The sequence below is a fragment of the Micropterus dolomieu genome, linkage group LG20 (genome assembly GCF_021292245.1).
Source record: "Micropterus dolomieu isolate WLL.071019.BEF.003 ecotype Adirondacks linkage group LG20, ASM2129224v1, whole genome shotgun sequence".
In the NCBI taxonomy this organism is placed as follows: Eukaryota; Metazoa; Chordata; class Actinopteri; order Centrarchiformes; family Centrarchidae; genus Micropterus; species Micropterus dolomieu.
This window is the reverse complement of record NC_060169.1, coordinates 35,219,122-35,244,336: the sequence shown is the minus strand read 5'-3', so window position 1 is coordinate 35,244,336 and position 25,215 is coordinate 35,219,122. Positions and strand designations below refer to the sequence as shown.

General features: G+C 42.8%; 1 protein-coding gene and 1 long non-coding RNA gene across 8 annotated transcripts in view; one reads left to right on the top strand and one right to left on the bottom strand.

Moving 5' to 3' along the window:
- LOC123959479 overlaps positions 1 to 513 on the bottom strand; it is a 55,432-nt gene extending 54,919 nt beyond the window's left edge. The window contains exon 1 of the long non-coding RNA XR_006822307.1: positions 330 to 513. This is a non-coding gene — a long non-coding RNA (uncharacterized LOC123959479). The remainder of the gene's footprint in view (positions 1 to 329) is intronic.
- znf536 (zinc finger protein 536) overlaps positions 1 to 25,215 on the top strand; it is a 223,041-nt gene that overhangs the window by 705 nt on the left and 197,121 nt on the right. For 3 of the 7 annotated variants that reach the window (XM_046033557.1, XM_046033559.1, XM_046033564.1), the window contains exon 2: positions 24,530 to 24,611. The exons of 1 other annotated variant lie outside the window; for it this stretch is intronic. The gene's annotated coding sequence lies outside the window, so the exon portion shown is untranslated. Of the gene's footprint in view, positions 1 to 113; positions 688 to 18,639; positions 18,659 to 24,529; positions 24,612 to 25,215 lie in introns of those variants that run through there. 3 more of the 7 variants (XM_046033558.1, XM_046033562.1, XM_046033561.1) reach the window with 2 other exon arrangements.

Genomic DNA, 25,215 nt, shown 5'->3' with positions numbered 1-25,215 from the left:
GGTGCCTAAGCGCCGAGGCTGGCTGTGTGTGGATGGTTATGTAGCTACAGGGGGCAGATTTTTAAATAAAAGAGTGTTTGTGGGCAGTTCAAGGTCAGAAACAAACTATGGTGGTTGGGAATCGGCTTTTTCCCCTTGCCATGGTACCAGTGGAAATGTAACGATAAGGGGATTATTTCTTTAAACGCGGTTCTGTACAACGCTGGGCTCACCAGCTGCTTTTTATCCCCATCAACGGCGAATACCGCTAGACCCGGGCTGCATCCAGCCAGTCGGCTCTGCTTTCTACAATGGAGTGCCTTTTTAACGGTACAATGCATTTCACCTACCAGATAGGGGGAGTCCAAGCTGAAGGATGAAGGGAATATGCTGATGCCTGGCGATCGGCAGCAATGCAAACGTTTACCTTTAGCAGACAGCGACAGAAAAGCAAGAAGAGAGACAAGTAATAAAGACGTATTTTTCATTTCAAACTCAGGATGCGCGGCAGGGAGCAGTTGTAGGGACAGGATCGAGGAGTGGACAGTCTTTAACAGGTCCGAAGCGCACTTTTCAACACCCCCGTCATCCGACAAGAATATGATCCGGTCAAATCATATGGACATGCCTCATTATTCAATGAACACTATCTCTCACAACGCATCGTTTACGCGCAGGAGTTAGCCGGCGCTTCGCCAAATTTAAAAGGTAAGAAGAAGTGTGGAGCTTATAGTACAGGAGTGGGGTTTTACTGGGGGCTTGGGAGTGTATTACTCGCTGGGAAGTCAGTTTTGGGGACGATTGGGTTTTTTTGTGCGGGTGCATCGCAGCGGGGGCCCCCGACGTCTCCCCAATCATGATTAGAAAATAACAGTGCAATTATCCGTAGCGAGTGACGATCGTAAAAAACGGCAACAAAATAGCAGCTGGGACCAAGACATGGGCTGCCATGCTCTTCACCTTGCAACTCAACGCTTAAAAACTATTTTATACCAGTAGAAAATACATTATAATTAAGTTTACCGTCGCATGTTTTACTTTACACTGCTTGCGTAAAAAGCTTCGGTCGCACGGCTTTGCAATATTGCGCATACAGCAATAGCAGTGTGAGACTTTTACTTTTACAGTCCAGCCGTATTCCCGTTAAGAGTGTACACGGAAAACTTTCTACCGACACCCGCACTTGTGCTGAAAGAGTGCGGGAAAGCGATTCAAGTTTGCCGGTGCCTCTGCCTCCATGTGTCAAAACTTGTGAGATGGAAGAAGAGCCGGTGAGACCTGCCATTTTGTGCAGTGATCGACCTCTCTTATGAATAAGCAGCCCCTGCATTATGCTTTGATGAGGCGTTACGATGGCATTCAGACGAGGGGGGTAAATGTCATATGTGGCGACTAATGCACATATTAGCAGCGGTGAAATTGACATTTTTTGGGAACCGCTGTCACTTTTGATGGGGGGGAATGTGAGTTTTTTTAGGGGAAGTTGGGGCGAGTCGGTCAAAGACTACATGGGGCTGATAGACATCCGTTACTGTGGAAAATATAAAATGACGGAACCCATAAGGCAATAAAATTTTTCCGGAGGATGGATGAGGTCGGGTGTATAACATGTCATAGGACTCGTGCTTTCTGGAGTTTCCACGCTATCGTCTTTTAATTTACGAGAGGTTGTGTATTTTTAGGATATCCGAAAGATTCAGCAGGTTGAGCGCGTTTCATGCGCTAAAAAAATCTCTAACCGGTTGCCGAATTCCCACACCGCGGCTCACATGTCAGAATGTGTGCTTATATGATGGAGCAGTATTGGATTATCAGTAATATGTGGCAGGGATGAGGCTTGTAATCCCATTTAAAGCCTCTGTCTCACCGTGCGTCTTGGGTGGGGAGGACCTTTTCTTGGAAGTCGAGTTGACCCCTCAGTGATCTGACCTGGGTTATCCAGCCACTTGCACAATGACTGGGAAGACACGTGTCATCCTTCTTAAAATACTCAGTTATGTGTATCACGTTGTTTCCCACTGTTTCTCTAACATTCCTTAAAGTTGTCTTAAGCCCCCCCCAAAAAAGTTGCCTCTTCCTCAGATGCATTGTGCAAGGAAAAGGGATAAATAGATGTGCTGTGCCAGTTGAGATGCTGTCATTGTTTAATGGTATGCACAGGGCGGATATTATGTCTGTAATAGTGTCTGGGCGTAAACCCTTTTTGTCAGCTCCTGACATTCCCATATTGGAGATGGAACAGCAAATGGATAACTGTCCCTGCTCCTCTGACAGTTCAGGCTGCCTCACAGACCTGTTTGCCCTTTACTGCACCTCTCTGCGCTGCTCTTTCCGGGTGAAAATATATGAGAAGAGACACCTTTTAAGAAAAGGCCTTGTTTTGCAGACTAGTCTGTTAGAGGAATTGATATACTGAATTTGGTGTCAAGGCCTCAGTGGTTTGTGTTAGCAATTTATTTAATATTCATTAGGCCTACTTCTGATTTTTTGTGTACGTCTACCATTCAGGTTCCATTTTAATATTACATACTTCTCAGTAATGATTTATACTATTAATAATCAGATTTGTTGTCATTAAAATAATTACAATAACAAATATGTCTAAATATTTCTGACACATGCTTTTATTTTTTTCTTATAATAGAAAAGCATTATTTATCTTCACTTGATGGCAAGTCAAATAGATAAATTCACAACGTTTGTGGATGGGATGTTTTATTTTGGAGTCAGTGTGAGATTTCTTACAGCAAAAAAAGCCGCACACATACAGCACAAGTATTTTGACATGTTCCTGGGCTGCAACTTTCTGACCGACGGAGCTCAAAATCTGCTCTTGGGAGCCAGTGTGTAGCGGTCGACGTTGATCTTGTATTAGTTGCTTTCCCACCTGTGCCCATGTCAGTGTTGCTAAGGGGGCCGCGGGCCGTGACTGACTGTGGCGATACACATCTTTCAGCTGAAAACGAGGGAGAAGGGAGTGATGAGAGAGACGGGGGTGGGGGGGTGGGGGGGGGAGACAGAGAGAGAGCATGGCATGCAAAGGATGGCATCAAATCAGTCCTCTTTTCACCAGGCTGTCAGTCAGTCAGTCAGTCAGCCGCTCGGTTCACCGTGGAGTAGACCCGCTCGACTGAAGCTGCCGTGTTGTCAGTCCGACACGCAGCAAATTATTTGCACGTTCATATGTACACAATCAGATTTTTTTAAAAAGAGGAAAGAATGATAAAACTGTTTGAAAAATCACACACTTGTTTAACAAATGCGCGTAAAGAAGGCAGCACATGAGCAGACATCCCAGAGCCTTTACAAAAACACACAAACCCACAGTGAAGTGGTCACACAAATAACATAATCTAGCAGCACAGAAAAATATGTGTGCATAATTAATTAGACAAGACAAGATATCCTGTACCAAAGGCAGGGATACATGCATCTGCAACATAGTGCAGTCCATAGTCAGATAGCCAGCCTCATGGTGGCTAGTTGATCCCCTTCTCATGTAATTATAGGGGAGAGGGCTCCAGCTGTACAGGCTGCGAGGCCAGGGCTCCCAGTCCGCTGGGATCAGGGCGGTGGTGGGCAGGCCAGATCAGGCCAGCTCTGCTCAGCCAGCCATTAATTGATATATGCAGTCATTGTGAAAGCCCCCCCCCCTTTAATTCTGGTTCTGATCTGCTTCCTCTTCTTCACGCGAGTAACAGGGCAAGGCGGCGGCGTATGTGTATTTCAGGATATCTATGTACGTGTGTGTGTCCCACGGGGGGCAAGGAGGGTGCTGAAGGGGCTGTAACACACAGGCGTTAGTCTGGGTCGAGCCATGTAGCTCCATGACCTTGATCTCCAGAGTTCAAGCCAGAGAGGGGAAGATGTTGGCGAGCTGGGCTTACAGATACTGTGTGAGGCTAATATGACAAGAACACACACACACACACACACACGCACGCACGCACACTCACACAATCGAAAGCATTGAATCAAATGTGGGATATGAACTCAAGTAGAGATTGCCCTGACCACAAAACATCACACGCTAGATTACACACATTAGACCGACATCTCAAACAATGAGATTTTTATCACATTTGTTTGAATTTCTGTCATAGAAAATGTTAGATTAGACTATTTTTTGCCACTATCAGGGTGTGATGGCAAACTTTTATAAGGAACAGCAATTACAATTTCTACAGCTGTGGTTATAAATAGAAAGGGGCATGAATGACCTCAAAAGTTAGCGCCGCTGACCTTTGCTCACTTTTAGGATCTCATTTTTTGGAATTAATAAGTAAACTGATGAGTATAATTTCTTCATCTTTACATGTAATGTTAATGTCCAAAAGCCTGCCATGTTCTAGTTATTTCGTATTCAACAGTAAATTTAACATGTTGCTTTTGTTATAAATTAGGGTCGAAAGTAAAACTGACTGTGCTTTACCTCTGACTCAGTTATTGAGAATATAAAAGCAATGGGAAATATGGAAGACACCATTAGCCTCAAATGAATATGCTATCAATTAAATTCTCGCTGTATGAATGATCAGCTTTATTGAATCATTGTTTAAATGAGAGTTTCTGTTCAGTTTTTCCCGTTGTGTGCTCTTGCTTTATGCCTCATCCTTCACTTACGAGTTGGAGTGTATATTTCCCCCCGCATGTTCTGTGCCCTGAGAGCCTGATAAGAATTGGGGGTTGAAGGGTTGAAGGAGCAGTGGGTTGGATGGGTTGGAGTGGTGGGTAATCATGGACGTCATTTTGATCTAAGAATAAAGAGTGTAGGGCAGATGAGGTGCTGACAGATAGGCTTGACTCGGTTCTTTCATACCGGGGTGCCATCATAAGGAGCGTCTGCCTGTCTGGGCAGCGGGAGGAGTCAGGGTGGGTGGTGAGAACGGCTAAGGTCTGGATGGCAAGAGAGGAAAAGAGGAGATCGAAGTGGTCTCAGAGGGAGAGGTTAGTATGGAAGTGGGCACAAGGTGGATCTTTATTATTATTATTTTTTAAACTTCATCATAATCTCCGTGCAGCTTCAGTGACAGACTTTGTTAAATAAGCCTGAGAATGTGCATGCATGCAGGTTGGTACGCGTGGGAGTTAGCATTTGAGTTCACAACAGTTTTGTGACATGTGCACATGAACCCCACATACTCTGTGTGTGTGTGTGTGTGTGTGTGTGTGTGTGTGTATTTTCAAGGATAGTTTAACTCCTCAGCCTTGAGAAAGTCCAGTGTCCAGGCGATGATCTGGCCTTGCCTTTTCTCTCTCTGTTTAATCAGTTGGCACTCACATAACACCAACAAGGAATGTGTCCTGAAAAAATGTAAAACACCTTATCCTCACAACCCGTGATATTCCTCCTTTGTTTGCCCCGGCTTCCCTGCTGAGCCTCCTTGGCATTAAGGCATTATTGAGTTTGGCTTTAGTTTGGTATTTTTTCCCCTAAGTTCGTTAGTATTTCAGATTTAAGGATGCGTCATGCGATGTCAGGACCGTTTTCCTTTTTGATGTGTCGAAAGGCGCTGCGTTTTCAGCTGTGTCATTTCCGTAGACAACAGCTTAACACAAACAGGCAAGCACACATCAATCAGAGGTCCTGAAGCAGAGAATTGTTACTGCTTAGCATTCAGCCACGCTCAGCTAAGACAGTGGTAAATACCTCCAGTGTCGATGAGATGGAAGGTTATATGTGTGTGTGTGTGAGGCAGGTTATGTCTGTTACCCTCTTCACATACTACTGACTTCATAGCACATGTCATGTCTGCTCTTTAGCTGCTCTACCTCTCGGATGTGACCTCTGTAAACTTCTCAGACCTCTGCTAATGAGCACACCAAAGTAGCACAAGATGGAGGGAGAGGAAAGGAGGGAAACAGTAGAGTAAAAGAGGGAGAAAAGGGAGGGTGTGAGGATGCTGGAGAGAACTCCTGCACCTTTAATTATGATCAAGAGGTTTTCACCAAAGGACGGAGGCGTTGCAGTTCTGTTGCGCTCATAAATCTGGCCCCGGATGCCGTATATTGTGTCGAACGATTACTGTACACCATTATAGTGCACATTCAACTGCCTCTCCAGCACCTGATTTGCATAATTGGATCTTTAATGAAACTTGCCTTGTGGAACAAAAAATACAAAAAGAGAGATGAAAAAAGTGGTTAGGCGTGGGGGGAAATAACACGATGTAGATGAATGCCTCCTCAAATATTTGTTGGACTTTGGAAAGGTTGTGGTTACCGAAAGTATAAGGAAGACAGAGAGATAAAAAAAGAGGGGTAGTGGAGGTGACCTGCTGTGGCCCAGGCGCTCGCACATCAGCGGCAGTGCTACAAATAGGATGAGAAGTGACTGTGAAAGCTGTACATTCCCCGCCAGGTCTCGCGGGTTAAGACTACAATAGCGGGATATTCTCTAGCCCGGGGGGGATTTCAGCTCCTCTTCTGTCGACACTCATCGCACCAACTTGTTACTCAGGGAAGATGGCTCTTTTGTAGAGGAGCCGATTCCGAGCTCGCCTGGTGGAATTCCTCCGTCGCAAATATTTTGACAATGCCTAATCAGGAGCCGTCGTTTTTTTTTTTTTTGTCTCCACTTTTTCTGGTAGTGGTTGGGGGTTGCTTAGATCCTTCTTGCAAGTGGCTGAATGGTGCTTTTGCTTTTATATACATGTGTGTTTTCATCTAAATTAGGAGCTTGCATTTCTAGTAATCGTTTGTCTGTTTCACAGTTTTTGTATTGTGCATTTGGATTTGTGTGTTTGTCTGAAAGCTGCCATTCTCTTTCCCCGCCACTTGTTTGTGGCTGTGGCAAGGCGTCCGTCTAATTACTTAATTAAATTCCAACGTGTCCTGTTCCCTCTGCCTTCAGGAGGTGAAGGTTAAAATCCTCCTAGTGCCACTTTCACGCCAACGTGAGGGCCATGGATAATAGCAGGTTATTTGTCCTGTCTCGCTGAAGGATGTATTGCTTAAGACTGACAGTGGGAGATGCATAAAAAGAAGAAAAAAACCCCCAAATTTTTTAATCAACGTGTCATGAGAGAGACTATTAGGTAGCTCTCTTGTTTCTGCTGTGAGTGCCCCTCCATTCAAAAGTGGGACAGCCAGTTGTTAATCGAGTGCTAATGTTAAAAAACAACCCAGCGTTGATGGTGCGTTAAAGCGTTGTGCATGCTTAGCTGTCTGCAAGCAGCAGTTTCTCTGTGTGTGTGTGTTTCCACTCTACATCTGTGGGAGTGGATCATGTGTCAAAGCGGTTTACAGGTGGCCTGCAGGGCAGCAGCTCTACAGAGAGGTGGAGGAAAGGCAGGCAAGGTTCAAGTACCTCAGAGGCTCTGACGGCGCTGAACTGAGCAATCCCAGCATTTGAGAGGACCCTTCAAAAGCCTCCTTATCACACTACTCACTCCACCATTTCACTCTTTCTTCTGTCTCTCTGCCGGAGCTTCTGTCATCTCTCTATCCTCTCTCCCACTCTTATCTCCCATTTTTCCTATCTATCAACTGATGGAAACAAATCAAATTTATAACCCCATTGTAATCAGGAGACTGGTGAGCTCTTTCCTTAGAATTGTACCAGAGTCTCCTTCCTGCACAGGTGAATTCACTCGTGTATTTATTTGGTCAGGATGATACGTCATTTCACATATCTTGAGATTTTATTAAACATCTTGACAAGACACTGTTAACCCATGTAAAACAATTTCAATAGCCTCAAATGGAGAGTTTGAGTGTCCCTTGATGTCCCATGAATACTTTTACACCTTCACATACAAAAGGAGTCGCAGGATTTTTTTTAAATAAAAAAAAATACTTGACAATTGGCAGTCAGAAAGTCAGAAAGTACGACATCCATGGAATGGTAGATCCAGAGAAAAAAGAGAGATAAATATACAGTAGGCAAAGGGATGACAGGACAGAGCGGGGGGGAAAATACTTAGAGTGAAACGCAGCGAGCAGAATGGGAGAAGGAGCTAGACAGAGAGGAGGGATGATGTGCTTAATGGTATCTGTAGGCTTCATTCTGAACAAGCTGCTGCCACAGATCCGGGGAGCCTGCGCTGATAAATTCGGTTTGATAAAAGTCACTGAAATGCCGGCCTGTCTGCACACCTCTATTAAGCGCTGGTACATTTGTCACAGCCAGTGGAAGTCAACCAAAGGGTTTTAATGTCACATCAGGCTGAATTAAAGACTCAATTGAAAGCCCTGAAAGGTTTAGGTTTTTATTTCAAGTGACAGTAGTGGTGGTACAGCTGTGGCTGGTGCTAAAGATTACTGGGCTCTAGTTGATCAAGGCAGTCATTTTAAATTTCATATTTAGCTATCGGGAATTTTGTTATTATTTGTTGCTCATTTTAGCCTGGATGCTCATTGTGTATCTGATGACTTTGAGCGAGGGAGGGTGGAGTGTTTGTGTATATTTGTGTATGTGTGTGTGTGTGTGTGTGTGTGTGTGTGGGGGGGGGGGGGGGGGGGGGGGGGGGCTGAGCTCATCTCAAGTCTGACATTATTTTTCTAATTCATTTTTTTTAATCAAGAGAAATTAGATCTATGCTGCATTAATCATGAACCTTCCTTAATATAGCAAACTGAGGGAGCATTTAAAAAAGGCTGCATTTTAAAAACACACAACTTTCCCCTTGAGAAGCCCCTTAATACCACATTACTGTTCTCCATTTATGCAAAAGTAAATATGTAAACCCAAAAGGCAAATGAGCATTCCAGGCATTTAAACACACAGCCTTCTGTAAACGCCTGGTGCAGCCGCCACCGCATCTCTGAGGCATAGTTGATGTAAAAAAAAAGGTAAATATATGTCTACTGATTTATTCTTGCCCTTATTTGAGGACAGGATATTCAAAAACAAGTACTTTTTTAATGTTTTTTTTTTTTCCTTAAGGAACATCATTCCCGTAAGACAGCAAAAGGCCTGAGGCCTAAATATCAGACAATCTTAGGGACTGTACAAGAATTATTAGGGTGGGGAGGGGAGCAAAATCACCTGTTCAATTTATGTAAAAAAGCAAGACCCTCCCCAGGGTATCAACAAACTGCAACATCCTAACCCCAAACAATGTATTTATGACAAACAAGGTGGAAATACAGCCACTCTGGTTTTGAGTAAAGAGCTGGTAAATAAACTGTTACAGGTCTGTGATGTGTGAACAGGCGACAGCCATGTGGGTGCTGGAGGGCTGGAGCATGGCAATATTGTACCACGGATTCCAAATAAATACAATTTGATGCTGAACCTTGACCATTTTATAAACTAAGTTAACACAAAACATTTAACTTAACTGTAGTATAATTCAGAATAAAGGCGCGACTGTATAGGTTTCTGAAAAATAAAACACTTTGCTTGGGATAAGGTTCAATCAGAAATCAGACTACTTAACTCCACATGTATTGCGTTTCTCAAAACAAACATAGTGGCCCTACCAGTTACAGCCCCTTACCAATTCTGCACCTAAACCAACCATCAGCTGCTGATTACACCACTAATGATGAACATGAACATGGCCAAATTCATCGAAAACATCTGATCTTTCCTTCCCTTCTTTGCCTCTCCCTTTTTTCGTCCATGCACACACAAACACTCACAAACAATCAGTTGATCCCACCTGGCGTTTTATTTAATTAGGTAAAATACACAGTACATGTGTGCGGGCACACGCATGAGAAAGTGTAAGTGCATTTGCTCGCCAAGAGCTGTCAGTCTTTCATGAACTACTTTAAAAAGCGTTGTTCAAGGTGGGAGCTAAATACTAGTTATCTATTATTTATCTACGTTATTACCAGGGTTGAATTTAAAAAGAGAGCTCTTCGACGTGGGAGAATTCCCCCGGCGCCTGGTTCCTTCCTTTAATACCTCTTTTAAGTCATAAGATGCGCTCCCACCCCTGCTGGAAAAGAAACCTTTAACAGATCTCCTGCAATTTCCGACAATTTTCTCAAATCATCTGGGGTTTTTTTTCTTCAAACGGCACACCTCATCATCTCCTCTCTCTCTAGCCCCCATCACCTCCTCCTCGTCTTCCTCATTTGTTTTCATCCATGTCTTTTTTGTTATTATTATTATTCTTGATCGTGAGCTGCAGTTGTTTTCTGCGGCTCAGAACTGCATTTTATCTCTTTTGTTGTGTCGTTCACACCAATCGTAGTAATGGGGAGAGAGTTAAGTGGAAGTGCCCGGGCCCTTGTTCAGCTTGTCTGTTGGCTGCTTTGGTAAACAGGACTGTCAGATCTGCACACACAGAGAAGATGGTGGGGGGGGGGGGGTGCATCCATGGTGTGGTTGATGACACTGATAGGCTCGAAGGGTGGGAGTGAGTTCACACTTCAAGTTTGCTCACCCGCTCACAATGTGTGTCCCAAAAACTAGGGGGTCATTTTGAACAGATTCGCTATTTCTAGCCTCCTGTCACTCTATGGCACCCATTAAAGAAAGAATAGGAAAAAGACATGGAAAACCTACAATTCATTGGATTGTACAGTGTATAGTGGTAACTCAGTATTGTAGCAGGTTTTGTACCAAATCACAGACAGGAAAGGGTCTTTTTAATGGATAGTTCAGGTTTATTAAGATGGATTGTTTTTTCGTAGGTTTTGCTGTTTCTTCATGCTTATGGTTATAACATTGTGCTTACCAAAGCAATCACTGAGATCTTGGAATGCAGTAAAGTTTTTTCTTCACAGACCACCATTATGAAAGCAACATCTCTAAAAATGTTGTCATTTTACCTCAATCTGCAAACAATGTCAATTATTACTTTTTTTTATCATACATTTGTAGCCATGCCAGCGGTTTAGGGATTCAAAGTAAAATATCTTTACAACTATTGGATGGATTACTGTTAAACTTTGCCAAGACATTCATGGTCCCCTGAGAATAAAACTACCAGACTTTGATGATCCCCTGACTTTTCCTCCATGGACATTTGGTGACAACTATTGGATGGACTGCATTGTAATTTGGTACACACATTCACATTCCCCCCGAGATGAATTATAATAACTTTGTAATAACTTTTTTATCTAGCGCCATCATGAGGTTGTGATTTTAATTTTAGTTTTAAAAGTTCAATTGTTCGATACTTTGGTTTCTGACCAAATACCTCCAAAACTCACATTCCTATTAGCCTAGGCAACCTAGTCTGCTTTACGTTTAGTGTTAATTAGCAAATGCAGCATGCTTAACACACTAAACTAAAGTTGGTGGGCATGATAAACATTGTATCTGCTCAACACCATAGCATTGCCATGGCAAGAACTAGCAGAATGAAACACGTAGTCATGATAAATCATAAAAGTTCAATATTTGTAAGTTTCATTGTAGACATCGCCCAACCCAAATGGGAACCATCCAGTCTGAGCTTTGAAAGAAAGTGTTATAGATAATCTAACGTTTGTCTTATTTTCAGTTTTCTGACCACTCTTGTTTCTTGCTGTTTCTTACCGACGGAAATGAAGATCCACGTGAGTTATCCTTTCAGCCAGAATTTTAACCTGGTGGATGAACAGCTGGATCAAAAGCCACACAGATAATAAGCTCATTTTCTGCCCCAGCACAGTATCGTGTACGCTTATTGCCTCCTTCCTGTCCTGACTGAGTGCCTCCACACTTCACCCGGCCTGTGACCCCACTGACCAGAACTTACTCTGTCACAGGAAGTCCTTAAACTCTGTGCTCATATCCTCCCAAACACCCCTCATCCTGCCTATCCACCAACAGGACAATGTCATGGCAGAGCTGCTTCGGATTAGGGATTGGAGAGGTTTGCACCACAAATCTGAAGTTGAGGTAGAGTTTATTTCTCTCCATCTCCCTCATAGCCTCTCTCTGATTGCCGATCAGCCCCCGAGGGCTTTGAGGCGCTCTTGCTGGATCCCTGTGATTAGAGTAAATGGCTTCCCCTCTGCTCGCCGGAGATCAGGGTTTGTTTGCAGGGTGGGAAGAGAAGGGCGATGTGAACAACGCAGAAGAGCGGAAGATGTGGAAATGGACAGAGGGAAGGCAAAGAGTAAAAGTAGAGTGAAAACATAACTTAAGCGTTGGTTTGACAGCTGGTGTGGAAGCCCGTGGATGACAGAATCCTATAGATGGGTCTCATACCATGTTTGCATCATATCAGATTTATGGTAAAAATTATCTTCCAAATGAGGATAAAAGACCTCAGCCTCCTAGTGGTTATTTTAAATTTTGGGGAATAGCTCTATTGTCTCCCCAGTAGCGTTATGAACGGTGTATCCCACATGAATTAAACATGTCAGCAAATACACCAATTCCAAGGTAAAAGGTGCAGTTTGTCTCTGTTACGTATAAAAATAAATTGTAACTGATTACTATCTTGGCAATCATGCCCTTTCTTAAAATAATGTGAAGGTGGCATCATACTCGAAGGAATTTTTTCAGACTTAGTTGGCTCACGGGAGTGATGGTCTGCGCCGGTGGACGGATTGCCTCTCCAGGCAGTGTACTTAGTAGAGACGTGTGTGTCTGTGTGTGTTTTCTGATATGTGGCCTGTAATAAAATGTAAGCCCTCAGGTGCTGAATCCCCTATGTGTGCCTGTACGTGTGCTTGTCCTCAGTTCGCTGTCACCATGACTCTACAGTATGTACCAGTACTGTACCTGTTGTATGTGTGTGTGTGTGTGTGTGTATGTGTGTGTGTCAGTTACTGCTGGGAAGGGCATTTGATCCAGCCGTGGCTCATGTTTGTGCAGAGCCCGGTGGAGAGCTAGCGGAGGTCAGTCTTCTCCTCAACACCCCTTTTTCATCCAATTTCTGTGGCTGCGGGCGGCCGCTTGCCGTGCTTTTGTTGCCCGAGGTAATCTCTGAAGTGATCTTAATTATGGAGGTTCGGCCTGTTCCTCTCTTCCCCCCCCACCTCTTCCTCCTCCTCTCTCTCTCTCTTCCTTTTCATTCTTTCTCTTTCTGTCTTCCTCTCTGTACACGCTTTTAATCTAACAGCGTAGTTAGCGCGTAATGAGGGCGAAGGGAGCACGTGCGCGTCTGCTTACACATGCTGCGAGGCTTCGAAGAGAGGGAGGAGGAGGAGGATGAAGAGAGTGAGGAAGCATGGGAAGGGCCGGATGACAAACGGTTATACACTTTCCATGACAGGTTTGTCAAGAAAATTATGTGGCAGACCAGAAATATGGAATTTATTTTGAATTCTGCCAAACCCAAAAGTGAGTGCTATGAAAAGAAAGTTTAACTTTTTATACTACAAAAACATTTCTCAAATTTCATTAAAAAAAAATCATATTCATAAACCGACCACTGGGCATGAAGTGTGATTCATTTCCTGTTGTATTTATAATTACGTAACATTAAATACATATATCCGCTGCCTGTCTTCACGGTGCACATCTAGAAGTAGACAAGAGGAGCTTAATTCTAAATTTTTTTAAATCAAAAATCAAAAAGGAAATAAAACAGTTGGTGTATTCCAGTGAGAACAGTTTTGATGGAGGGAGGAGAGGATGGTGATAGACCTGGAGGGAAGCAGGGGTGGGAGGGAAGGGAGGGGCAAGGGGAGCATTGGGGGTTAGAGAGAGAGGGAGTTAGATGGGATCCATTACACATAAACAGCCTAGGCATTGATGAGATGATCCGACGAGGATTAGGCCGACAATCCTGATGGACACTGAAAAGGTGACCACACTGGGAGGGGCGTGTTTATATATATATGTGTGTGTGTGTGTGCCTATATGCACATGTGGAAATGTGTGTATGTGGTTTGTAGCACAAAAGCATACGCTGTAACCCCCCCCCACCCCTCACCCCCCAACGCTGCCGCCGTCGCTCTTTAAGGTCCCGCTGGGAGCCATTTCCAGGTCACAGCGAGGCCAAAGGGCAGCCGCTGGGGCATGAATGTCAATCAAGTCAGAGCTGCATCGCTTTGAGACGTTCTGGTTCTTCATGTGTGAAATGTGTTATGATATCACTTAGCTGGTTTCAGTTGGTTCCACTTTTTAATTAGTCCAAAGACCTGATGGGCTGTATTGGAATTTAAGGCCAGAATTAAATAATACAACAATTTTGATGATCGATCATTTATGCATTTATCAAGTGAACATGCCAACAGCTTCTTAAATGTGAGAGTGTATTACTTTTCTTTCTCTCTTCCTTTTAAGTCTTTGTAAATTTAATTTATTTGGTTGAAAAAATCAGGCAAGCAAGACATCTTCTTGCCTGGGAAGTTTTTAGTGGCATGTTTCACTATTGAGAGATTAATCAATAACTAAAAAGTTTAGTTGAAACAACCAGTTGATAAATCAGTTTGTTGATTGTCAGGAAATTAATAACAAATCTTATGATTAATCGTTATTTTTGAAACAAAAATCCCCAAAAGTCTCTGGTTCCAGCATCTCAAATTATTTCACACAAAGTGTTTCGGACAAAACTGAGAGTCTTTGGTAGTTGGACTGTTTATTGGACAAAACAAGCACTTTGGCATCTTTTTTGCGATTTTGGCCATTTTATAGGCCAAATGATTAATTGGGTAGGATCGTCTGCATTTATGAGTCGTGTAAGAATCATATGCTAGAATTTAGAGACTGTGGGTAATGGAACTTTTTCTCTGTCTGCAGGGCAGTTTGTGCATGCAAATGTGTGTGTGTGTGTGTGTATGTGTGTGTGTGTGTGTGTGTGTGTTACAGTGAGGCTGCTAATTCCTTCAGGGTCAAGGGGAGGGGCCAGGGTTAAATGGTATGACAGTGGAGGTCAACAGTGATTAGCTGCCATCTGAACTAATGGCTGGATGCTGAAGAGGAGAAGGGACAGGAAGAAGAAGAAGAAGAAGAAGAAGAAGAAGAAGAAGAAGAGAGGCAGGGGAGAGAGGCGCTTGCATTCAGGGTACCGGTTTGTTGAATCATTGTGTGTATGTCATTGTGTTGAATAGTCTCCCCCCTCCCATTTGTACTCACCCCCCACTATCCCCTCCTTTCCTCATGTCCTTATATTATTAAAGGTTGCCTCCGTGCTTAAGTAAGGCAAAGCAGATGGCCCTTTTCATAAATCATGCTTATAAGATGATTATAGGCGTCACCGCCACCATTCTCCCTTCACTTGCTTACAGTAGTGCTTACAGTTTTACTCAAGACCTGCTAATCTGGCTGTATTTTTTAAAAAAGCACAAAGCCACTGCTAAAGCTAAACTGATCATTTTACTGACCGGGGAAAGGAGATGCCACTGTTTGAACCCTGAAAGCTGCAAAAAGCCTACAAAGGTGACAAGTCTGGAAAAGAAATATGCAAAGATAAGATTCCTTGCCCTTCCTGTGCCGCCTCCTCTCTCTCTTCCAGACTCTCAGCGTTACCCCCCACTTGTTATGATCCCAAGCTTGGCGCAAAGTTGCTCAGAACAGGATGTTAAATATATAGCACAGGGAGGGAGAAGGAGAGGAAGAGAGATGGAAAAGGAGTAAAAGGAGGGGTTGTGTGTGCATGTGTGTGTTGGATTATGTCTGTGCCGTTGCACTATTCCTTGATGTATGCACCATGTCAGGCAGTCATTGTCTCCTGGGTAAAGAATGATAGTTCAAATACCTAGCATCTCTCCCCTGGTGCTCCAAATGCTCGCCTTTGAAGTTTTTATAATCCATCTGTCATCTGCGAGTAGGGAGGGCACATGTTCTGTACCACTCAATTACCAAATTCTCTTTTTGCCAGCTACAATGAGACAGGAAGCAAATAATATGGGCGACCCTGAAAAAAGAGAGAAAAGGGGTGGTGGTGGTGGGGTATATAGAAAGAGAAAGGGAGGAATTGCTTGAAATCCTGCGTTCCTGGCTTTCTCACGCACTTGATTGTGTCCCCTCGCTGCCTCTCATAACAGGAGAACAAAGCCTGTTTGTTGTGGGTGGAATGCCTAAAATGCTTCCTACTGTTACAATTATGAAGAATTTGATTGAATGTGTATTGTTTCAAGGGCTTGGTGATTTTGATCATTTTTAAAGTGCCTTAGATTGTTATTCTGCTTCCCTACTAGCAATAATAACCAGTCACCTAATCAAATTCCATTTGATATAAACATTTCATTTGTTATAACGGCTGCTAGACGTTGATGTTGTGAATGGCTAGTGTGAAAAAAAAGTGTTTTGATTATACATTATTCATTACAGACACTTAAAGATGCATTCTGATAGGCTTTTTGTCAGCTGCTGGATGGATAATCTAATGAAGTTTGCTGCAGTTCTTGGTGTTAAAATTGTCTTTAATTGGTGAACGCTTTGTTGTGCGTTGCTTTAAAGCTGCACTGAGGCGACCAGAAAAACTTCAGATAACCATCTGAAAAATAACAACAGCAGCAGTTGCAAATTATGGCTCTGAAACATATTTCATTTACATACGCCACAGGCCCCTTTTAAGGCATCTACCTTTTAATTCTTTTTCATATTTAACACTCAATACAAAACAATAAAAGCCTCAGATCTCTGCGTCTGTACCCTCGTTTACATTCAAAATCCCCCTCCTCAGCCCCCATCCGAAAGCATCCTCACTGGGAAGAAGATGAAAAGATTGTTTTGAGAAACTCGAAAGGATATTTGACATTCTTTGGTTGCTTCTGAAACTTCCAATATTCTTCCGTAATTGTTTCATACACGTTATATATCTTCATTTGGGGGAACGGGGGAGATGAAGAACACGTCGGCTTCTTTCTTCCTGAATAAAAGGCAGCAGAACCCATCTGGTTAGGTGAAACATGGCTGGCCCTCTCGCGCTCATCGCTGAAATAATACTCCCTCTAATGACTCCCACATATTCTGAAATCTCCCTTTTGAAATTGGTCTTGGCAGATTATTTGCAGGTACTTGAGTTGCATCTGTTTGCAATTTTGCAAATGTGGAAGACTTTAATGCTGGGCAGGGACGGATAGTAGAGAAAAGGCTATTTTAATCCCTGGGATAACACTGGCTGTCAGTGTGGAAGGGCCTGGGTAGTGGGCTGCACCGCAACCTAAATTTTAACTTGTCTTTACCCAGTTGACAATATGTTTATACATTCTAATGCTACATTCTTCCTCCCCCATAATTTGTAGCTGTCTATACATGGGACCAGTTTTATATAGTGGCGTCTTTGGTGGTTGCAGATGGTGGAAGAAGGTGGTGTGCACTGTGAATCCAAAATATTCAAATAGAAGTGTTAATGCGTTTGATCAGGTCATAGCAGATTAACCAGTGTGGAAAGTAACTAAGTACATTTAGACAAGTGCTTTATTTAAGTAAAGATTTGAGCTCTTGTTACTTTGAGTATTTTAATTTCATGGCACTTTATACTTCCAGTCCACAACTGTCCTTGCAGTCCCATGAAAACCATGCATCTCCAAATTTGGTGATTATGATTTTTGTTTGGAAAAACTGAAGGATTGAGGGTCCAGAAATTCTTTGTACTTATTTAACTGAATAAACAATAAAAAACATTAGATTAGATTATTTGAAAAATCCTTTCACACAAAGCTGAAAACAGGCCTGTTTTCATGGCTCATGAAAGTTTTGGAAATTTTGGAGAAACATGGTTTTCAATGGTTGGCGCTGAAATTTTGATTTTGCATTCAACAATATGATCAATTTCTGAAATATAATGCAATCTTGTAGGTTAAACTACCCCAGGAGTATATAAAGTAGTTATTCCCCTTGTCTATTTACATTTATTCATTTAGCTGAAACTTTTATCCAAAGCGACTTACAATTGCTATACATGTCAGAGGTCACACGCCTCTGGAGCAACTAGGGGTTCAGTGTCTTGCTCAGGGACACAATGGTGGATGTCTTACAGTGGGAATCAAACCCAGGTCTCCCACACCAAAGGCAAGCATCTTATCTATGCACCATCACCACCTCATCTGTCCTATCTGTCCTATCTATCCTATCTAATAATAATATAATATAATACAGTATATAGTAGTATAGTATAGAGGTATAACATTCACAGGGGCAGTTTTTCAGCTTCAAGTACTTTACCTTTTGATACTCTAGTAAAGTAACATTTATTTTAACATAAAGTAAATTTCGCAGATAATACTTTTCAATGCAGAACTTTTACTTGTGATGTAGTATTTTTCCATGTGGCATTGCTACTTTAGTCTCACATATTGTATTCAATCATTTAATTTGTATGTCACAGACAATATGGCTCACAAATCCCTGGATGCCTAAGAGTTTGTCAGGTATTTGTATTGTCCAGTATGAAGTGCAATGATCAGCGAAGCTAAACCAAAGCTGAAATAATTGTGACTTCAGTCCTTATTATTTCTACCATGTGGTGAGCAGCTGACCAGCTTAAGCCTCCCCCTTTTTTCACCCCACTCCCCCTCCCTCCCCCTTTTAAAACTGTAATAAGGTGCCCTATTGTCCTATGGCAGGGTGTACCGGGGCCACAGCCGAGCCCACCCGGCTGACTGTAATTGCATAGGTGGTTACAATTACATTAATTACATATTTCATCAACACTGTTTATCCAGCCGCACGGTAAATGAAGAAGCCAAACTTTTAACTCTGTCTTTTGTTTTTGCATTTCTTGTCTCCCGCCCCCAAACCCCCCCTTTCTGTTCCCTGCTTTTTTTTGTGTGTGTGTGTGGTTGTTTTATTAGGAGCAAAGGGAGGGGAGGTGCCAGAGGAGGAATTATGCTGAAAGTGTATGCCTTGCAACTTTTCCCCTCCCTGTTGGAAATGTTTATTTGAACAGTAAGCTCATGATTTGAATATTTGTAATCCATGCTTAAATTTACAGGCCAGATGAACTTTTTGGCACAGAATGGCAACCATAAGTAGGATTTTGAGAAAAGCTTTACAAAATTTTAAGCCATGTGCAAGGCTTATATAATTTAGAAGGGGGGAAATATGCACAAATAAAACAGGCTCTGTCTTATTTACTTTACACGGGCAGAAAAAACTGCATCATATGGCGCCTGACGTATATATGCGTTAGTTATGTCCTTCTGTCCACACTTTTAGAAAACAGAATCTAAAGCTAACAAGCAGTTGTCTATGAATACTTGAAGGAATAAAATAGCCCCAGAGGCACAGGCACTTGAGTCGTTCTCCTGTGTTAGATGTAAATGAGCGTATTCCATATTGACTTGTGCTGGCGGGGATGCCACCCATATTAGGCTGGGAGGTGGGCGGGTCGCCCCGGCGAGTGGCAGAGAGAGAGACTGGGAGAGAGGGGTCGCTGAGGCGGGCAGGAAAAAGGAAGGCTTTCTTAAATGATGCTAATCAGTCCGGAGGGGCCTGGCCCTCTCTCCCTCATCAGCCTGCTGTAATTCAGATGTGCTGAGAACCTGGAATTAAATGTGTCACTGTGAGGCACATGCGTGTGTGTGCTCTTGTGCGTGTGCATATGTGTGTGTCAGCCTGTATTTGCCTTGTGTTCACTTCTGTTGTGTGTGTGTGTGTGTGTGTGCGCGTGTGTGTTCATGGGGTGTTTAGGGGTTAAGTAGAACCAAATTAGTCGATGGGAGAACTAACAGCAGCAGTAGCTTTCTGTGTGGCTACTTCTTGGTGAATGTCAAGATGATTTAGCTGCTCTTCTGCTCGCCGTCTGTCTCTGAGCACTGGCCCTCCAATCACCGCTCTGGGCTGTCTGTTTTGTGGCCCTCCGTGCAACAAATGAATATTAAATCTGCACTGGGCAACTTCGCACACTGGCAAGAGGTTAGAGTCTGAAATATGAGGATGGTGAAGCCCAGAAAAGCTGCAAGGTAACAACAGTAAACCGTCTCCTTCTGCTGTCTGCTGATGGTGAAGGAAGTACTGCAGAGAACAGCTTCTTCTGCATTTATTTGCTCGGGTGCAATTCAGTGTCACTCTCTTGACTTTTGCAACTACTGTTTACACTTTTATACACCTAATCAAAATCATGGAGCTTTAAATCATACAGACAACTCTAGGTCAGTGCTGACCATGGCTGTGTGCAAATGTTTTGTTGAAATACTAGTGATGATATGACCAATACAGCACTTTTTTGGCAGCTTACATTGAGGAGCAAAAGCATGATTTGTGTGTTTTTGTTTTACCAAAGAAGCTAAACTTCTCAAATGCTAAATATTTTACCATATACACGCAGCTTTGCAAGAACTTTGCCTAAATGAAATGCAGTCTAAACTTTACAAACTGAATGAATTGATGATTAATGAATAAATGAGGGAACTATCTGATCAAGGTGTAAGTAAAGAAGAGTGGGAAAATGAGCATGCGTTCAATATGTTTGTGATAGTTTTCGATAGATTTCATTCTTTACCAAAACCGAATTGAATTGAGGTTTGATATCCAGCTCTAGTGTTAATCAGTGTGTCCCTGTGTGAGCTCACAAAGGTGTCTGTGTTGTCTTTCTTGCCAGCGAAGGGTGTATGTGTGTATTCTTGCTAACATATTGTGTGTGTGTGTGTGTGTGTGTGTGCTGGGAGGGGTGTGGGGGTGCGAGTGCATGTGTGCGCAGGGACGCCAGTTGGGCTAACAGCTGAATCATGGCTCAGCCGCTGCCCCTCGTAGTCCTTGGCAGTTAGCGGTGTGAAAAGCCTTCTCTTTGAGGGCATTATATAGATTAATGTGCTGTGCCTCGGGCAGAGACACACACACCTCACCAGGGAGGGATCCTGACCGTGTGTGTGTGTGTGTGTGTGTGTGTGTGTGTGTAAAGCAGAGAATGCTGAGATTTTCTGTGAGTTTCTGTTGAGGTTTAAGTGTGTGTATATGTGAACGTTTGTGTGTGGGTGTGTGCTTATTTGTGATTGTGTGCATATGTGTGTGTGGATGTGAGAAGGGACAGTATGGGGGGCGGTGGGGAGGGGGGGGGGTGTTAACAAGAGACTAGGGGAAGGTACTGTGAGTAAGCTGTGCATGTGTGAGAGAGAGAAAGAGAGAGACAGAGAAAGAGGCCTGGGTGGCATTCAAATGTGTTCTTGGTGAATTCTTTATGTATCTTCTTACACTTTGTGTTTGTGGTATAAAAGTTATTCAGTGATAATAGAAATTGTCTAATAAACAACACATTTGATCATAAAGAGTTAATGACAGAACGTAAAGTGTAAAAGATATTAGCTTGTGTTTCTTATGTGGATGTACCTGTTTATTTCACTTCTTCAACTTAGAAATGCAGCAGGATTCGCAGATATTAGAGTGCATGCTTCATTAAACTATGACTCTGTGTGCAATAAATACCCTGGAATACTTTCACTCACTTTTCACCTCATTTTTTCCTTCCAGTATATTAAGCCTACCACTTTTTAAGCACCTAAATCTACATGTATTTAGGCTACTGGATGTCTGAAGTAGCATCTGGGGAGTTGATAGCTTTCTGTCAAAGTATTTTTATATGAATCAGAGGTGTTTACGGGACCTGGTGACCTGAAAGGGTCCAGTGCGTCACTCTCTCTTTACCTTCACTTTCGGTCTATCCCAAATCACTTCTTAGCTTAGCCGAGTCAAGTTCAGCTGATGAACTGAACAGTATCTCAGCAAATGCACATAAATGCCACAACTGCTGGAAGCAAATGCAAATGGAAAAGTACAACACCGTTCCAACTGAAGTTAAAGCAAAAACCTTGTAGGGGTAAACAGGATACTTTTTAAGGCTTCTCGCTTTCTCTCTGCCTCTGTCACTCTCTTGGGTTTTGCTTGGGATTGCTCATATTTTGTACGTTTCCCCTTTTCTCATCTTCCACACTTTACCATTTTGCTGAGAAATAAGGGGGAGATTTTCCTTATCAGAATTGTAGCACATTCCATTCAAGATTAGCCACATCTGTTGTTTTGTATATGTGCTGCTGCATGTGCGTGAAAGTGTGTGCATGGGACTTGAGAGTTCTGAGATTATTTATGTGATTTTTCTGCCTCTTTCACATGTACTGTAGCTGCGTAGTCTTGGGAAACAGTGTATATATGCACATAAATGTACATATATGTCTATATATGAGTATGCATGTGTGTGTACTCTCTAGCCAGCGGTCTAAATAACCTACTTTTGTCAGACAACGGCATCAAGTCATGGAGGTGCACATATGCAGAAAGCTATTTGGAAAGGCCTCCTCGTAGCTGTCAGCTTTTATTATGCGCTGAGGTGTCATGTTTGTTAGGAAGCTGAGTGCAGATGGCAGAGTGGAAGAAATGGATCACTAATTTTAACAATGATTAATGAACAGAGATGGAAAATGAATTACATCGGACTATTGGAGGCAAGGAATATTTTCTCTGAAAATGTTAACTTCGGCTGCCAGGCAGCGGAGTATATTGAGGAGGGGGAGGGAGCGAGAGAGTGTGTGTGAGTGTGTGTATGTGTGTATGTGCATATATGTGTGTTTGTTTGTATGTGTGCGCACTGAGGTGCAATTTCCCCCCGCATCTTTTGTAGAATCAACACTTCACTGCTCTTGCCTATTACTTTACTGTTCGCCTGCTTAAACACTGCCGGCTTTATACACATTGTCCCCCCCCCCCATGTGTATTGAACTACCAGTTAAGGTACACACTCTTTAATAAGGTAAACACAGGAAAGGTTAGGCTGTCTTAAAATGTTAGCTATTTTCATTATTCTGCAGTATGCTTTGATATCAAATCATAGATGTAGCAGATTCGATCAAGTGTCAGTAGCCTTTTCTGTGGTATTGCACGCTAGTAGAACAATAACCTGTGTGTATATCTGCCTTTGAATGTAGTCTGCAAGCTTTTTTTGTGACTCCATATTTAGTTTTGATCATAAAAACAGCAGCAAAGTATAAGGCAAAGCAGCCCTGGCACTGTGTTCAGAAAATCAACCTCACAGATTTTTTAATTTTTGATTGACCTGATGAACACCTCATCAATCACATTTTATCAGCATGTTTGGGTTATAAATGACAGAGCAAATCAGTGCATTTGCCTTCCAGTATTACACTATGATATGGCAGTATATAAAGCAGACATAACACTCCTCATTGCTTGTGATCTGAGAGGAGTTCCTTATAGTTTCTTCTCTCTTCCTTCCACTTTCTTTCCTTATAAAAGACAAACCTGCCCCACACCCCCTCCCCTGTATTTGTGTCTCTGTCAAGGTTTTGTCTGGTGGGCGGTTGGTGCAACATGGTTTAATAGGTAGATGTGAACTAGTTTTTTAATTAAGGCCCTTATGGGAAACTAGGAAAGGGAGAATACAGAGCAACTTCTAGCAACATTGTGTGTTTGTGTACATGTGTATGTGTGTGCATGGAAGACAGAGAGAGAGAGAGAGAGAGAGAGAGAGAGAGAGAGAGAGAGAGCTCAGGTTACGGCGGCATATGCTAAGCACTCAGAAAACATACACAATGCCTTTGGTGAACAAGGTAGTCGGTATGCCCTTGGGAGCCAATTTAGATTGTGACTTAAGGCAATGTCGTGGCTTTGTGTGTGAGCGTGTGTGTGTTCTCTCTATGTGAGTGTGAGTTTTCCTGTTGACGCTCCATTGAAACAGTAGTGGTGGGTAGATCTGGGTGGCCCTCCTGCAGACCCTCCACATCTGTGTCCCCCCCTCCCATTGCAGGACTGAGCCAGCTTCTCCATGCCTGGCTGCCTCTCCACATCCAGATTAGCATTGTGCCTTAGTCGGACCTATACTTCTTTTAAGTAATAAGGTACTAATGGTATTAATGCGACACTGAAGAAGAGCGCCACCTACAGACACAAAGAAAATGACAGTGTTGCTCGAAACTGTGACCAACATGTGATCTTTGGGTAGTGGGGTGCAGAAAAACAACAGTGTTGTACTTTTAGCGCTGAAGATTGAAGGTAAGTATACAAAACCCAGATCCTGCAGATTACCATCTAAGCAAACTTCAACCGATTTAAGCAAACGTTTGAAATGTCACAAAAAATGAAAGGTAAATCAGGAGCAGTTCAGTCGGCTGCATAGAAATTGATAAATTAGCCTCTTCAACAATGAACAAAAATGTACAAACATTTTAGGTTTTCCACCTTAATCGAGCATAAAAACTTTTTGCCTGGTTCAGACCCTCTATAATTTCATAAATCGAATGCTACTTTTAAAGGGAGTGGCGGTCTTCTACTTTGCGTACTCTGTGTCGGCTTGATTATTTTGCTGCCGTTAAGCGGCGGGGCTTCAAGGCTGGATCAGATAACATCCTCTGCTGTGCTGCGTAGGCTCCTCTCGCAGTTTTCTGCTTATGAGAACAAAGCTTCCTGTTTAGTTTTTTCATTTGTTTTTTTCTCCCCGACAATGTATTTTAACTGTCAAACGATAATCCTTGTGCATCTCAGAATGTGTCCCAGTATGATTCCCTCATCTTAAACTGGATATTACAGTGTCAAATTAAAAAGTAATAATAGTAACAAAATGAAAAAGCAAAAGATTGATATACACAAGCAATTACACTTCATATATTTGTTAGATTACTCAAGGATGTGTAAATGACATCACGCCCTCACAGGAAGTCCTGAGGAAAAATAAAGATGTGGGGGGTTTTGGGGGAAGGGCATCATCACACAATATTTCAATGGGTATTTCTTTTCTGTCGCCAGTGTTGCAAACTTGTCAAGCTTCAAATGCGGGTGACTGTGAATTTCCTGGTGTGTGTGCTTTGTTTACAGGCTCTTGTCGTCCCACCTTCTGTGGAGCTGTCGGTGCTCTTCCTGACATCCGGCATTCGTTGGAACAGCGGCAGTCACACAGGTACGATCACACTGATTGATCACGGTAAAGGGGAGGATATTAAAGGTGTCTGTCACACTTACACACCTGCACATGCATCTTTTGTTTTCATTTAATTCTTTGTTTATCCTAGGAAAGTCAATTGAGCATGCACTTGTTAAGCAGAGCCATGCTTCTCAGTCACACTGCGGTGGCATTCATATCTGGGAGCTGCCCATTACAGCATCTGTTGGTGGGTCAGTGGCTCATTCTGGAGTACATCAAAGTTATAGGGGAGAGTTAGTTATTCACAATCCTCCTTTTTTTCCAGCCAGCTAGATAAAATAAATGGAGATCCCTTCAGCAACAAACACTTCAGGCTTCCATCACACAATGCATGAATGTGTACTTGCCTGCATGCACACTTTTTGGAAATATGACACATGGGTTGCATGGGTGGTGGGGTGGTTGTAGGTTGAATGAATGTCACCCCGTTAACCTAAACTTGGGGAACTTTGCAAGTGGACATACAGTATGTCAGCAACCTTGCATTAGCCTCCTTGCCATTATTTTGGATTTTTGCCCATGTTGTGTTTGTTTTTATGTGGTTTTACCTATTTTCACAACGGACATCATGTTGGGACAG